This window comes from Sceloporus occidentalis, unplaced genomic scaffold (assembly GCF_023333645.1).
Source record: "Sceloporus occidentalis isolate IW3139 unplaced genomic scaffold, rSceOcc1.0.p SCAF_1, whole genome shotgun sequence".
Classification (NCBI taxonomy): domain Eukaryota; kingdom Metazoa; phylum Chordata; class Lepidosauria; order Squamata; family Phrynosomatidae; genus Sceloporus; species Sceloporus occidentalis.
In genome coordinates this window covers 59,267,911-59,284,933 of record NW_028316981.1, presented here as the reverse complement: position 1 = coordinate 59,284,933, position 17,023 = coordinate 59,267,911, and the positions used below count along the sequence as shown (strand labels likewise).

Genomic DNA, 17,023 nt, shown 5'->3' with positions numbered 1-17,023 from the left:
TGTACAGAAAATACTGTTTCCTTTACAAAACAACCACACACAAATTTTGTGCAGAATAAGTCCCAAAGTGCAAAGATTCTCATCTGTCCAGGAATTCCTCACAGGGTTTCTCGACCCTCAAATAGCATGTTTTCCAACAAATTAAAAAAAAAATATCCATCCTGAACACAAGAGTATTCCTACTCCAACAATTGTAGCTTTTCATATTATAGAATTTGAATCCATGAATAGAAATCAGTTTCCACTTTTGATTCACTCCCATTGCATCAGGATGGATGACACCACACATTGTTCAGAAAGAAACCAGATTTATTTGATGAATATAAACAAGCTGATCAACACCAAGCACTTCTCATATACATGATAACAATGTTATGAACTTTAAATACCTTGGTACTTAACACTTCTACAAGACATTAAAAGTACAATGACTGTTCTAAAACATGCCCACTGGTAATTTCTAAGGATTCCTTAGTTTTTCATATCAATGTCCTTAACCATATGTCGAGATCACAATCCAGAACATGCCACTCACTTGAAGAAAATTATTACAAGAAGCACTGTCAAATGAGGGTCGAAGGTAAATAGGAAATACTGACCCATTGCTGCAAAACATCACATTCAAACAATCACTCTACACCAAAGGAAAATGCAGATATAGGTTGTGACACATCAGTAGTCTTTTCATAAACACTGTTTTAAAAAGGAAATTAAAACCCACTTTCAAATGAAAGTCAATGTGCATTTACGTGCATACTAGATACACAGAAGTCATTTAAATACAAAATTCCATTTGTACATTTAAATGAAAGAATATGCAGTACAAGCTTGATCCCACAGTAAAATAATACTCATCTTAAATGTTAACCCAAAAATTGTTGTTTGTTTTTTACACTGAAAGGGGAGGACAAAACTACCAAACATTGCTTGAGTAAAATGTTTGCCCAACATCACAGTGTTTGTTGTAAACCCAGAGATTCTATTTTACTGTATGAAAAGATTCCCCCCCTAAACATCATAGAATACTAGGTGAAATGAAAAAAGAGGGGGAAAAAGTTAATGTTAGACAAAATTTTCTTCTATACAGGCTAAGTCTTAGGCCTTGATAAAAGTTAGAATCAATACTCTTACCAATGAGCGGAGCAAAAAAAACAACGCCCCCAAAATAATATCTGTGACAAAATTGGCACACACATATAAATATCTAGCTATACAGTTTTGATTTTTAAAGACCCTATGTTTTCCTAGTTTATTTCCTACTTCAAGTATTCAGTTGCAGAATTAAGGTAAAGACCTGACTGTAAGAGACACAGAAGGCATGATCTTCTGCAAAGCTTTCTCGCCCAAGCCCCATGGGACTGAAAAAGGAAGTGGTCCACTTCTCATCCTAAGCTTCCTCTTGTCCCTTTCACTTCAGTGGAGCTTGCACCCAAGAACTCCCTTGAGGATTGTGCCCAGACAGCTGTCCCTTACTAGGACAACAACTTTGTTCAAAGAAACACTTTTGTTGTCCAAGTTCGCAAGTGCAACATTTGTCATATGTGCTAAAGAAACTCCCAGGAGCTTTGCATTTTAAACAAACCCAACAAAACAAAAAGAAACCCCAAAAGTTTAAAATGTCATCGATAAAGGACAAACTTTTAAAACAAAGCAAAACAAAACTGGATATGGATTATCTATGCTATACAGATTTTATACAGATTTGTTATTTCATGTATTGAATTCCAAGGAGAAATTTAGCTTGCCTTCTGTGGGTCTTTAAGTTTATCAAGGATGATGGTGCACTCATCTAATAAATTCGTGTTTTCTAGATAAATCATAATTTCTGGGAGGGGGGGTTAATATGTATGGCTCATAAAGGATGATCAGGATTAATTGCACTAACTTTCCGAAAGCAATAATATTTTTTTTTCTAAATTCAGTGCAAGGTTTTAGGAATATCCTGTTCAGAATTGTTTTCTCACAGCAGCAAAGAAAAAGACAAAAAAATACTAAGAATTAAGGCCACACATGTTTAATTTCATGGGGAGGCAACCCACTAAGTAATACTGCTGCATGACTTCCATTCATTTCCACAAAACCCAGTACATATTTTACTAAAATGAAAGGAAGTTTCAGAGCAGAACAGTTGGGTTGATTTCACATGTTGCTCGATATTCACTGTATTTATTTATTTTTTAGAACTGCAGATAGTCAATATCCATTTATATGAGCCTCAAAATGCTCCTTCCACTGGCAAAGAGTTGTGCCAATGAAAGAACAAAACACTTGTATGCACACCTAAGCCAGACTGAATGAAAATGCTTATTAAGAGGGAGACCTTTGCTTTGGGAAAACAGCAGATATTTAATCATCAATAATAGTCTGTCCCTGCATTTAACAGCTTCAGGGTTCCTCCACCCCAAGCTTTTCTCTCCTGGCATGTGCTTTAACTTGTTCACATTTATTATCATTTGTTTCATGATGGAGATAATAGTCAATTATCTCCTCATTCATTGACACTTTATTTTGCTTAACATCTAAAATACAATATAAAGTATGGTAAGCATTGCTGTCCTGTTCAGAAAACAACAATGTATGATCCCTTCTCATAAAAGAGACCAAATGCATATATCAAATAATCACAACATTCTTATTTTAATTTTTTAAAAATCAAGAGTCCCAGCTTTTATATGAAGTATGTTGTGCATTTGGACAATAAAAGTTTGATACATCCTCACAGATGTTTGTATAATATGTATACAGATATGTGTACACATGCTTGCTTCAAGCTTTTATCATCCAGACATACATCCACCACTGTATATAAATAATTTCAAGCCAATTTAGATTGCAATCCTATACACACTTAGCTATGAATAAGCACTAATGAACTCAATGGTACTTACCTCTATGTAGATATGTATAGGATTGCACTGTTAGATTCCCCATGCATTGTCAGAGACACACACCAAATTGTCATATGCCAACAGATATTAGTACCAAAAATTGATTTCATTTCCAACCTGGCCCAGAGCTTAATACTGGTAGTTACATTATCAAAATAGTTTGAATAACATAAGAAACAGAGGAGGGCAAAGATGTTTCTATTACCCTAAAAAGCCACGTTGCTGTGGGTATGATTAATACTGACATCATTATGTAACAGCTTTCTTGTCCTATAATAATCTAATGCATTAGAAGTGATACTTTAGAAGAAACTAACCAGAATCAGCAGATGGTGACACTGCAAGCTAGTGGAACCTCAATTACACATTAAAATTAATACAAATCTGTCAATGAACTGTTTCAATGAACTTCATTGAGTAATGTTCAGATGTAGCTCAGCTGGAAAAAAAGGAACAATTCATATGACCCCATTAAAAGTAATGAAGTTCTTCTAATTTCTGTTGAAGCCCCCTTAATTGTTTTCCAAAGTATCTAACTTCATAATAGATTACAAGAAACAATGGAGAAGACATCTGCTTATGCAGCATATTGTTTGATGGCAACCTTCATGTGCTCCTCCCACTACCGTGAACTTTTTGGGACAGAGCGGTGATTGCATTCAGAGTCCCACTGCAGATCATCATCATCATCATCATCATCATCATCATCATCATCATCATCATCATCATCATCTTTCTCCTCTGATCAACCTGCAGTGCTGCATATCGTTTGCTTCTCTCTCCAGCTCCTCTGATAACTGCAAAGAAAGAAGAGACCATGCAAACAATTAGTTCATATCACTGGTGGAGAGACATTCTTATTCTTATTAATGTTTATTTATATAGTGCTGTAAATTTTGCATGGTGCTTTACGACGTTACCAAAACAACATAAAAACTGCCAAAAGCATACAGTCTAAAATCATAAAATACAAAAATAGTAAGTAAACAATTTATCCCATTAAAATAACAGCAGCCTGAAATGCTTCTGTGAACAAAAAGGTCTTTAATTTGGACTTAAAGTTGACCAGGGAAGTAATGATCTGCAAGTGTTTGGGGAGGCAGTTATAGGAATGAGGGGCAGTAAGGGGAAAAGGGTGAATCCAAACCAAGGAAGAAGAAATTCTTGGCTGGGTTAAAAGCCCTGAGCCCCTGGATCACAGTTCAAACAGAATGGTAGGAGGAAATAAGGGCTGACAAATAAGGGGGGGGGGGCAAACCGTGCAGGGCTTTGAAAGTTACAGGAAGAAGCTTATACTGAATTGTAAAAGGAATGGGGAGTCTGTGAAGAGAAGTCAAGAGGGGTGACATGGTCAAAACAGCAAGCCAAAAAGATAATCATAGAAGCAAAGGCTGAACAGAAACCAAAGGACCAAGGTGAGACAAAGGAAGCCCTGTCAAAAGAAAATTGCAGTAGGTAAGGCGAGAAATAACCAGGGCATGAAATAAAGTCTTAACAGTAGAGACTGAAAGAAAAGGTTTGATTTTGGCTGTCTTATACGAGAAGAATTGACAAGACTTTCTTAACAATGAAGATTGCTTGGCTTCTTCACCTGCTATTTTGTACATAAACATTCTTTGTGGGGTCTTCATATCTGGCTGCTAGAATCCACTTTGTGTTTTACCATTTGGAGATACCTAGTTTAGCAATTCCTACAAAAGGGCATTTAAGTGGTGGTGACTACAGTGTGGATCACTCTTACGGGAGGCGTACCTCACTGTTGTGTTGGAACACAACCTCACTGTCATGTTGGAACTCAACAATTTCTTATTTCTGATTGAGTTCTGTGGCACTTTTAAATATGTATTTTAATAATGCCAACTCTTTTTGAAATTTATTGGGGATATCTATTGTTATTGAAAAGTGATTTTTTTTAAATGCACTGTTTTTAACTGATTTCTTGTTATGGGGACAATTTAGAAAAAAACAGACAAAGAAAGGGAATTGTGAGCATTCTCTTAATGACTTACATATGCACATGTTCCCCTACAGAAGTGCTGGGACATTTTTGGTCTGGTGTAGAACTCTGCATTTAGCTGAAGCAGAATTGCATGCCTCTTGTGCAGTTGTGCTGGATATCTGGACTTGAGGGTGGGGGTAACAATAGCAATAGCATTTACATTTCTATACCTCTTCATACTGAACTGTATTTTAGCAGTTCACAAAAATGTAAGCTAATTGTTCCCAACAAGCTAGGTACTCATTTTAGTGACCTACGGAAGGATACCAGGATGAGTCAACCCTGGAGCCCTGGGATTGAACTCACAATCTTCTGGCTGCAATACTGGCTGCAGTACTGGCATTTATCCACTGTGCTGTCAGGGCTCCTAAAAAATCCAGAATGTCTTACTTTTCTTCCTAGAGTTCTGGGTTTTCAGGCAGGGGCCTTCATAACAAGGAAGGGAACATCCCAGCTGAGAGTTTCAAAAGGTTCATTCTGACTGGTAGCAGCCTATCCAGCACACTTTTTGTAGGAGCCTTGTAAAGAGGCAGCCCAACAAAAGGGAAATTCATCCCCTGTTCCAGATTTGTAACAGTTCTGTCTAGTTATTTTTAATGAGGATCCATAAAAAAAAGTGGTCTGTTTTTTCAGGAAAGACCCAAAATGGTTCATATGGCACCTTTTACTGGTTAAATTTCAGGCATTGACACAGAATCATTGGCAGCCAACATTGTGTCACACACCTGCTTTTATTAAGACCACCCACTGAATCATCTTGGTTTCCATTTGAACCTGAAATATATGCAACCTTGGTTTGACATGATGACAGAGCTAGGGAAATTTCCAAAACGTGGTAGAAAGAGTTTTGCCACTCATCTTCTGCTCTGAAAACAAATCCCTCTGAAAGCAACAAATGTGTGGTGAAAACATTTTCACCACACTTTAGAATGTATGTCCATCTTTACTATGACATTTTGTTTCAGTGTAACCATAATGCTACTTCACACACCAATGAGCAAAGGTTTCAGTAACAGAAACAATGCTGTTTTTGACAAAAGTTGACAGCTCTTTGGTATAAAAGAGAGAGAGTTCATGCTCAGCTCTTAATTGCATTTAGGACATTATTATTATTGTTGCTCTGATGCTGTGTGCCTTCAAGTTGACTCCAATTTATGCAACCATCCCATAGGGTGTTCTTGGCAAAGGAAGTTTGCCATTGTCTCCCTCCCAGGCTGAGAGAGTACAACTTGCCCAAGGTCATCCAGTGGGTTTCCATGGCTGAGTGGGGATTCGAACCCTGGTCTCCCAGAGTCCTAGTCCAACACTCAAACTGCTATACCACATTGGCTCATTAATGAAAAAGCAATAACAATGTGAGAGTGCTTCAAGTAAAATTTTCAGAAAAGTGGGGAAGGGAGTGTAAATAAGAACACAATATGATGAAATCTTTATAGGTAGTCTAATTAGACATGAAATTAATTAATCTGATGAAGCCTTAGAAAAGCTAAGCTATAATACCCTTTTAGACATTAGAGTGCAACAAGACTCTGTTGTTTCTGCTACAATAACCTAACACAGAGAGACCTCTGAAGTTATATATTAATACATATTTTACCATATACATTTCATTGTACTAAGTACTCCAAGAACTATTATAGAGTACACAGGCTTTCTTCAAAGATAAATTATAAACACAGGAAAAATGGAAATGTAGCCAGTCACTCCAAAATATTGAATTGTAGTCTTTTTTCTCCTTATCTAAAAATGATGTGCAAATCATTACTTCAGTTCTATACTTGGAAATAGTCTTATTCAGATTTCTTCCCTCTTTACATCACACAGGAAGAAGGTATAAAGCAAATCCTTTTCAGTTTATTGGCACATTAAATTTACTCAGTCTGTAGCTCAAACATTATACATAAAATTACCTAATACTATTCTCAAACAAAGAGTTATAAATGTATTTCCAATATGTCTGTGCAGTGCACAGTGTTGAGCAAAACATGCCTCTACCTCTGCTTTTTAATGAGTGAAATGTTCAAAAAGAATATTTTTGGCTGAAGGAGTTTAGGGCTTTTTGTACCCTGAAAAAAAAAAGCCTTGAAAACATGTGATAACACATATAGATAACTCAAATCTGGCTGTACTGTATGAAAATTAATTATACAATTTTTAGGTGGCTATCTCTCATGGTTACAAAATAATAATAATGAAACTTGGTGAATAATACTTGTTTAAACCTCCAAAGCCATCATGATTTCAAATATTTCATTTAAAGATTAGAAAGCCAGCATGGTGTAGTGCTGGGTTAAAGCTTTGGGAGACTAGGTTTCAAATCCCTGCTCAGCCATGGAACCTTAAAGGGTGACCTTGGGCAAATCACTCTCTCTCAGCCCCAAAGGACGGCAAAGACAACCCCCCTCTGAACATATCTTGCCAAGAAAACCCCATGAAAGGTTGCCTTAGGGTCACCACAAGTCAGAGATGACTTGAAGGCACATAGCAACAAAATTTAGAGATGAAGGATTATAGGATATTTGAACTGATCTCTCCCTGTCTTTTCTGTCGCTCTTTAAATTGCTAATTCCATGACCAAATGAGTAATGTCTCAATATATCATTGTTCCCTATATAATGTCTTTGCACGATTCATCATCATCATCATCATCATCATCATCATCATCATCATCATCATCATCTCCACCACTGGAACAACAATTTATATTTGAATTAGATATACATAGTTTATTTTAAGCAATTAATAAGGTTATTTTGACACCAAACTATTACAGTATATGGGTCCATTAATGATGACTGCAATTAGTGTACACACACGAACATTTCCCAGCTCCTTAGTTTAAAACAGTTTGGACCCTAATCCAAAACGTTTTGACGTGAATGGAAAGATTCCCATCAACTTCATTAGGAATTTGGATCTAACTCTGGCACAAGAAGAAATGATTTCCACAGAGTTGGAAAGTTTGGGAGTTCCTGAAGTAGATTATGTTACGAGTTCTGGCACATAAAATCACTGCAAACTTTTTATGAAAACTGTAAGTCAAGGCATGCATTGCATTTTGTGAACTGTACATAGTTCCCATTCTTTTGTGTGTGGAGGATCGCTCAAAGAGATATATAGACACAGGAAGCACCCATGCGAATTAACAAGAAGCACATGTTCCAACTATAAGAACGATCTATGACCCTTTCTCTCTCTCTCTCTCTTTCTTTTGTACCAGTTGGGAGCTGAATAGTTTATAATTTTCCAATGTTCTTGATATTTTACCCTGGCAATTCTCACTCACCGATGTTAAAAGCAAAATTCTGCACAAAGAAGGGAACAATGAAGAAGAATGAGCAAAGAAATGAAAAATGCAGGTTTGTTCCTTGGCTCTCTCTAGCCTTCTTACAGCAGTATCAAAATTCCTGGATAAGTTTCCCGCTCCTCTCTTTCTCAACTGATTCATTCATCCAGACATTGCATGCATTTTGACCCAAAACAGAAAGAAGGAAAGAAAGAAACTACAGAAAATGCAGGGGGAGGGGAATTACAGCTTTTCAACACCTGCTAGAGCTATGTATAATTTTATTTCTCTCTTTTGGACTACAGTATGCCAGAAATGCAGAACACCCAGCATTAACACCCCAATAACAAACCACCTTCACATAAATTACGCTGACTTTAGGTAACTTATTTCTCTAGTAAGCCATTTACCATACAATGCTATGTAAGTTACATCAAGTTCAGTGGGGCATACTGCCAAGTATTTATGCACCAGATTAGATATGGGTGAGAATATCATTCAGTGTTGTTACTGTCACTGCTGCTGCCATTTTAAAAAAATGTATAAAACTCTACAAACGTCTACAAAAATAGGATAAAAAAACTGAGATTTTAGAATATCAAACCTGGAAGAAACCAAAATGGACTAATATATCCACTAAGTGCATGACTTTTGTTTATCTCCTACAAGTCTGGGTTTCATATTCAACCATGGTATAAATCTTGCTTCATTGCTTGCTTTCAAGTCATTTCCATTTTATGGTGACCATAAGGCATCCCTATCAGGGAGTTTTCTTGGCAAGATTTCTTCAGAAGAGGTTTGCCATTGTCTTTCTGTAAGGCTGAGAGAGTGTGACTTGCTCAAGATCACCTTGTGGGTTTCCATGGTCAAGTAGAAATGGTCTCCTGGGGTCCTAGATTGAGAAACAGACCATACTACCACACTGATTTATATAAATCCTCTTAGTCCCAACAAGAATAGAGCCACTCAATCAATAGGAATTACCCACATGTTGATACACTCACTGTTCAGCAAGTGATTCAATACGTTTACTCGCCAACAGGATGCCAGTCTATAACTGTGATGCTGTATGAGAGTAGCCACATCTTTTCCCACCTAATTTTTCATTTTTAGCAGACAACATACTCCCTTCCATGTTGGAATTGCTGTACCTATAGAGTCTGGCCAGTGCAAATGCTTGACACTTTGTTTCATATTTTGAAAAAAATATGAAAAAATTTAGTTCTTCATAAATGAGACAGAAAGAATGTGAGTTTTTTTCTCCTCAAATGTCAGATGTGGAAGAAAATAAATGTGACACATCCATCCATCACTATATGCTACAGTTCTACCTCAGTTATGGTAGTAGATGTGTTCTTGTAGTAGTATGGTACAGTAATAGATGTGTCTGAAAAATTATTGTAGTAGTATGGTCCAGTAGTAGATGTGTCTGAAAAATTGGTACCAGAGGCACCACAATAAAGAACAGTTCAATATGATTTGGCAAACTTCTTCCCCCGAAAGTAACAATATGCACATGTGAAATTAAATGAACAGTTCAGAGAAGCCTTCCATACTGGGATATCACTCGTGGAATGTGGAGCACATTGGGTGACCCCTCCACACTGGGTGACCTGATGAGGTGGTCATTTCTTTCTGTCCCAAGACTCCCTTGGCCACCCCTTCCATCAGACAGGCCACCTCTGCCATCCATCAGCTGTGACGGCTGGTAGGGGTGAGGTGCTGCTGCTATCCAGCATTCCTTCTGTGTTTGGTGGGGCTGCTGGTTGAGTGGAAACAAGGATGCTGGATGGTGACAGTAGCCACCCCCCATCTGTGGTCACTGCTAAGAAGAAGCTACCTGTTGGATCTGCTGGCTGGGTGGGAAAGAGAGTCGCCTTCCTTTCTTACTCACCCAGCAGCCCCCCAGACATGAAAGGGGCAGTAACAGCTCATCCCCACCATGGCAGAGGCAGCCTGGTTGGTGGACAGGGATGGTTGAAAGGTGGGCCAGACAGCTTGGAGGTGTCAGCATGAGTTACCATACTGGGGTGACACTAACCTTGTGTTCCTCTGAGGCACCACCTGAACACTGGAAATTTCTTCCAAAATGTATCCTGGGTCTATGATTTTTCTTTTCTTTTACTAGCCTTTTCTTTGCTTTTCTTATGATTACTACCTTGGTGGCCAGACTTACAGATCTCTGCATAACATCTTGAGGGAGGAATTTAGTGGGATGGTCTGATATGTTTTTCCCCTTTCTCCATATTTTCTTATTCATGCATGCTCTGCAAAGGATTCTAGAGAAAGCTGTTGTTAACCTTGTCTAGTGAAGGCACCCACTACATTAGGTTCCACTAGAGCAGGAACCCATTCTTTTCCAGTTAAAGTTTTTGTTGCATTGTTTACTGCAGACACACTACTGCAACCTAACACTGAAAGTCTGTGTTTCTCCAGTCCTTCTTCAACATGCTCAGCATCCAGTGTCAATGCTGTTAATTATTCCAGTTATACAGAGGAATTGAACTAAAAGAGGAGAAGAGCCTAAAAGATAAAACAGACTTTGTAAAAAGTAGCATCTTGGTCAGAGGCATTGTTAACTGAGGTATGCTTGTATATAGAAATGGATAAATCTGCGACTATGATACTATGTGTAACAGCTGTCCCAGTTGCACAGAGAGGTGGGATATAATAATAATAATAATAATAATAATAATAATAATACATAACGCCAGTGTGGTGTTGTGGTTTGGGTGTTGGACCAGGTGCAGACCAGGGTTCAAATCCCCAGTCACCCATGGAAACCCAATGGATGACATTGGGCAAGTCACACTCTCTCAGCCTCAGAGGAAAGCAATGACAAACCTCCTCTGAAGAAATCTTGCCAAGAAACTGCATAGCAGGTTCACTTGAGGGCCACCATAACTAAGAAATGACTTGAAAGCACACAACAGTAATAATACGTATAGTGCACTGTATAGATAGGTAGCTAGAGAAAGCAAGAGATTGACAGTACATCAGACTGAAAACCTGGGGTCACATACTAAGCATGTAAATGCATAAATAATCTGCATAAATGGTGGTTCAATGTGAAATCTAAGTATGGCAATTGATATAAAGAAAAAGAAGATATGTCATGGCTCAGGGTTTCTAGTACTAGAATCATATGGTTCTGTTGATGGCTCTGAACCTTTGCAAAGACTAGAATTCTGAACTGAGCTTGGTCTGTACACAGGCATTACAGGGCTTGTGACTACTGGGCATCATACATGAACACACCTAAGTCTCTTGAAATAAGATTCTGTGCAAAAGGAAATGAAGGTCCATTCTGAAACTAACTTTACAAGTCTTGTGTGAAAGCTATTGGCATGTAGCTCTGCCAATGCTGCTGAGTAAATACTGGACAGGGAGATGGAAAAATAAAAGTGTCATTGTTCTTCAGATTAGTTTTTGTGGTGTTTGTTTGTTTTCTTTTGAATAAAGGCACCTGTTTGAGTAACAGACTTTGTTCTTCCTGTCCTTTCTTGGTCATGGTGAGAGGCGGGGTAAATACAAAAGGGGGGGGCATAGATTCATAATAAAATGAAGGTGTTTTTGTACAACTGGCCTAATATCTGCCTTGTTTCAGATGCTTTCCAAATGTTTTATAGCAAGCATTCAGACACAAAAACAGTTACTCATTAGAAAAATGTTAAAAACCCTTCTACTACATGGGTCACACTTAAAAGGCACACAGATCACTATCAAGGTTTCATAGTTCCTCTGCTACATAGCTGAGTAGGCATAAAGTTACACAGCATAGGGTGCAACAGAGAATTCCAGACTACAATTGTATCATACACAGTACAAGCAAACATGGTAACTTCACCCTGAAAGAGTTTATAATCTCTAGAAAAAACCTGCCAGTTTCTGTCCTTCCCTCTTATTGGTATCATGATATGATATTTGAAAAGATTTATCAACTGATTTGTAAGCACGATTTACTTGGGCTATCTGGGTGTGTTAGGAAGTATAAAAGTCATCCTTGCCAAGTCCACTTTGTGGTCATCTGCCAACTTGGTTTGTGGTACACTGTAAAATCTACATTGTGTAAACAGGGTAAACTAAATGATGAACTGGACAGCTGGATACAGAATTGGCCATGTCAATAAAGCAGGTTGGATTAGTCAAATACAACCTTGGGCATATTGGATCTTCTGGCAAAATGCTAAAAGGCATTTGGCTATTGAAACCCAAGACCATTCCCTAGACCTTACCTTTGATGCTTTTTTGCCTGTCCTGCACATACTACTATGACCGGTGGATCTGTAGTGATTTGGGCCTCTGCCACTAGGTAGATGGCCTTTAGAGTCCTCAGCATCATGGTCAAATTTTAACATATGTCCAGTGACGCAGGAAGGATTAATTTGCATTTTGTAACTCTTATTAAGTACTTTTGCTTTAGCTTGGCAGTTTGAGGCTGAGAACAGATATGAAGGCTGGAAGTGGACTGTAGAGAAAACTGACTTTTCTGCTTGCATAGTTCTCATAGCTGTGGTACAGGAGATGGGGACACTACATTTTAATTTGATTGCTTCTGCAATATATAACCCTTGGGAAGCTATCTTCCAGGAGATGCAGGACTCCATTAATAAAAGAGCTGGAATGCTTCTCTGCTGTAAACCACCTGCTGCATCATTTACAACTGATAAAATGTACCGTATAGTAAATGTACTTCAGATGCTTAGAAATGCAAACAATTCCAACTTGGAACAGAACAGAATCTCACTGACCCGCTTTCAAAAAATACCACATGCCCTCTTGATCCCTGTCCATCTTGGCTGGCCATCCAGGGAGGTGAGGCAACTCTGAAGCTGTTACAATCTATAATCAATGCCTCCTTCAGGGAAGGTTGTTTTCCATCTAGTCTAAAATTAGCAATGGTAAAACCCATTCTAAAGAAACCTTCCCTTGATACCCTGGACAAAAACAATTACCGACCAGTATCTCTACTTTCCTTTCTGGGTAAGGTGATTGAGAGGGCGGTTGCAAATGAGCTCCAAGCAGTCTTGGATGACACCGATTATCTTGATCCATTTCAAACTGGCTTCAGGTCAGGATACGGAGTTGAGACTGCCCTGGTTGCCTTGGTTGATGATCTCCGTCTGTGCATCAGCAGGGGAAGTGTGGCCCTCTGGGTGCTCTTGGACCTCTCAGCAGCCTTGGATACCATAGACCATGGTATCCTTCTGGAATGCCTGAGGGAACTAGGAATTGGAGGCACTGCTTTGCAGTGGTTCTGGTCCTACATCTTGGGCAGGTTCCAGATGGTGTCGCTTGGTGACAATTGTTTGGCCAAGAAGGAGCTCAAATCGGGTGTCCCTCAAGGCGCGATACTGTCGCCAATGCTATTCAACATTTACATGAAGCCGCTGGGTGAGATCCTCTGGAGACATGGGGCGGGCTGTTATCAGTACGCTGATGACACCCAAATTTATTTCTCTATGTCTTAGAATGTTTCAGTGACCAAGGAGGGCACCTCTCCTCTGAATGGCTGCCTGAGGTCGGTAATGGATTGGATGAGGGAAAATAGACTTAAGTTGAATCCAAACAAAATTGAGGTATTCGTGATAGGTAATCCCAATCCAGGTATGGAGATATGTTCGCCAGTCCTAGATGGGGGTCACACTTCCCCTGAAAGACTGCGTCCGCAGCTTGATGGTGCTCCTGGATTCATCGCTTCATCTGTCCTCTCAGATTGACGCGACAGCCAGGAGCGCCTGTTATCAGCTTTGGCTGATACTCTAGTTGCGCCCCTACCTGGAGCAGCGGGACCTAGACACGGTTGTATGTGGCCTGGTAACCTCTCGTCTTGATTTCTGTAATGCGCTCTATATGGGGCAACCCCCGTGCCATGTCCGGAAGTTTCAACTGATACAAAACATGGCAGCCAGACTGGTCACCGGAAAATCTAGGTTTGACCGAATTATACCTATTCTAAAGTCACTACACTGGCTGCCTATTAGCTTCCAGGCACAGTAAAGGTATTGGTTATCACCTATAAAGCCCTACATGGCTTGGGTCCAGTCTACTTGAAGGAACACCTCCTCCCATATAATTCTTCCTATACACTCCGTTCCTCTGGGAAATTTTTTTTACAACCAAGAAAGACCAGACTGGCAGTGACCTCCTGGAGATCTTTTTCTGCTATGGCTCCTAAAGCTTGGAATGACCTGCTGGAAGAGATTCGCCAGTTATCCTCATTGGAGGCTTTTAAAAAAGTGACAAAAACCTTTCTCGTCCGGCAGGCCTTTCCTGAATAACTGCCCAGAACTGATTGCACCCATCCTTCTTACTGTATCTCCTCATCATTTGCGGATTGTAGAGTAACCTTGTCGTATTGACATATATTTTAATCATGTTTTATTATGTCAATTTTATAGTTTGGGAGGGAGGATTGGGTCAGGGTTTTGTGGGTTTTATTGTTTTTGTATTGTGTACTGCATAAATTCTGTTGTTACCCGCCTTGATCCCAAAACAGAAGAGGTGGGATATAAATAAATATTTTTTTATTATTATTATTATGCTCACAGCTACATCCATTAACCACACCACCTCAGTTTTATAGTTCCTAGTATTTAGTTTTATTTTTAAAGAGCCATAGATTCCAGTGGCTTGCTTTGAATCCCATCCACCATATGCCTGAAATAGATCTGCTTCAATGTAGTGGGTATCCCCTGAATGTAACCTAACTGCTGTGCCTCCTCTTCCTCTTCCTTTTCCTTACATGGGAACTTAAGGATATGGAGACAAAATTCCTCCAAACTAACCACGTGGTTTAGAAACTGCCTATTTAGAAAATACCACAGCACCAACCTACATTACAGCATACCCTATTCTCATGGGTCTATTTACAGCATAGTTCTGTGGGTGTGCTGGTGTTCCAAAGTCCCACTGTTTCATCTAACAAGGTAGTCATCATTTCCCCCTTCTCTTCGCAAGTAAAATCCAGTTGCAAACATCATCAATACTCCAGACATTTGTAACCTGGCTGCGAATACAAGAAACAGCAATGAGGGGATAGGTTTAAAAATATGTATTTTTGCTTCTGCATAAATTTAAGTAAGAAGTAGTTCACTGGTTTTCCTAATGCAGTGATTATGCCTAAATGAGCGTGCACCTTTTGTTTCTACAACTGGAGGGTTTCTTCTGATATAGCAGCATTCCTGAAAGTATAAAAACAAGTCACAGTTCTGATTTAACAATCAAAGATCTCTTTTTCAGGTTCTGTGTATCTTTAAAATATTGAGTAAACTAGCCATGAATGGAATTGTTAAAATACAAAATTTCAGTTAAATCAAATGGGAGGAGGCCTGCAAATATCAAGATGCCAAAGACACCTAAGACACTTGCTGAGTTAAGTGAAAAGGTAAAAATCCAGTTTAAATTTATAGCATTCCTTCAGTGTCCCTCTAGGAGTTTGGCTTCTTGCCAGTGTTCCTTGTTAAAAATTTGTTAAACGTGTTTGGCATTAATGCAAACACAAAGTACTCATTTGTTACAAATTCTAATGGAATGCATTCATTTAAGGCAATGAAGTAGTTACCAGAAGAGAGAAAAAAGTTCATTAAGTACATTTTAAAAATACAATGATGTATGCGGTGCATAACTATGGCGCCCCAGTGGCTATATAAATATCTGACAGAATAACCACAAGTTGTGTTTAGTTTGAAACTAGAATCTTTTAAACATAACCGATAGAACAGAAACTGGTTTTGTTTGTTGTCAAAACTGATGTTAGTCTTTATTGTTTAGAAAAATAACTACAGTTTTGGTGTCCCATTTCTTACATCTCAAATCAATAAAAATGCATAGGCTTTAAAATGAAGTCTCTTTAGATGAACTATAAGCAAAGCTTTGCATGTTCTGTCTAGAAAATGCAAAATTAAGAAAACAAGCCAGTTTTGTCAATTTCAACCAAATTAAAACCAATATGAGAGAATAAATTAGCTTAACCCTTGTCAATATTTGAAGATATATTTTAATACTACTGTACAAAATAAAACACGTATACATTGTTATATACAATATTAGGGAAACAAAGACTATCCTTATATTATTGTGGTGGAAGCATTGCATTTATTAGTGCATGTTGTTTCAAAAGCTTCTTACAGAGAAACCACTTCCTTAAGAACAAGGTATATAGACCATGATAGAGAGACAGAGGTTCAGTAGAAGTGGGCAGAGGAGATCTATGGGAAACCCTCGGTCTTGGGCAAGCCAATCCTTCCCATTTCCTGAGTAGACTTTGATTTAATTCCACAGATAGGCCTCCTTCCATCAACAGAACCAAGAAGGGAATAATTTCCCCTCTCTGCCATCTCCCTCTTAAAATCTGCCATAGTGGGCTGAGAAATCCTCCAGATTACATATTTGGTGGCACAAAGGTGGCTAAGGAACAAGAATGAGAGGGAGAAAGTCTGATTTAGCTAGGGGAATGCTCCTAGTGCAATCTCAGATTTAAATCCCTGTCCCTATGTGCAAAATGATAATAATGGAGAGTATTTATATTTATTCTGTAGTGAAAACAATATAATGATTGCAAATTTCATCAAGCATTTTAAAAACCGTGGTTTAACTAAATTATGATAAATCATTAGCAGGCTCTCTTTCCATTCTCCCATAATGCCTCACTGTTGATCTCTGCCCTCTTAGTCTGCTTTAATTCTCTTGAGGCCTTGGACCAATGATGTCACGGTGAGCTCTGGCCCCGCCTCCTCGCCTCCCACATTATGGCTGCCACTGGCCAACAGCCAAACATCAAGACCAGACTAGCCAATGGCATCTCACCATTTGATTTCTAAGGTTGAAAACTTTATTTGTAGAATTTGA

General features: G+C 38.7%; 1 protein-coding gene across 18 annotated transcripts in view; it reads right to left on the bottom strand.

Moving 5' to 3' along the window:
- Window positions 1-313: 313 nt before the first annotated feature.
- ERC2 (ELKS/RAB6-interacting/CAST family member 2) overlaps window positions 314-17,023 on the bottom strand; it is a 741,540-nt gene continuing 724,830 nt past the window's right edge. For all 18 annotated transcript variants that reach the window (XM_089522554.1, XM_089522416.1, XM_089522425.1 and 15 more), the window contains one exon: window positions 314-3,685. The gene's annotated coding sequence lies outside the window, so the exon portion shown is untranslated. The remainder of the gene's footprint in view (window positions 3,686-17,023) is intronic.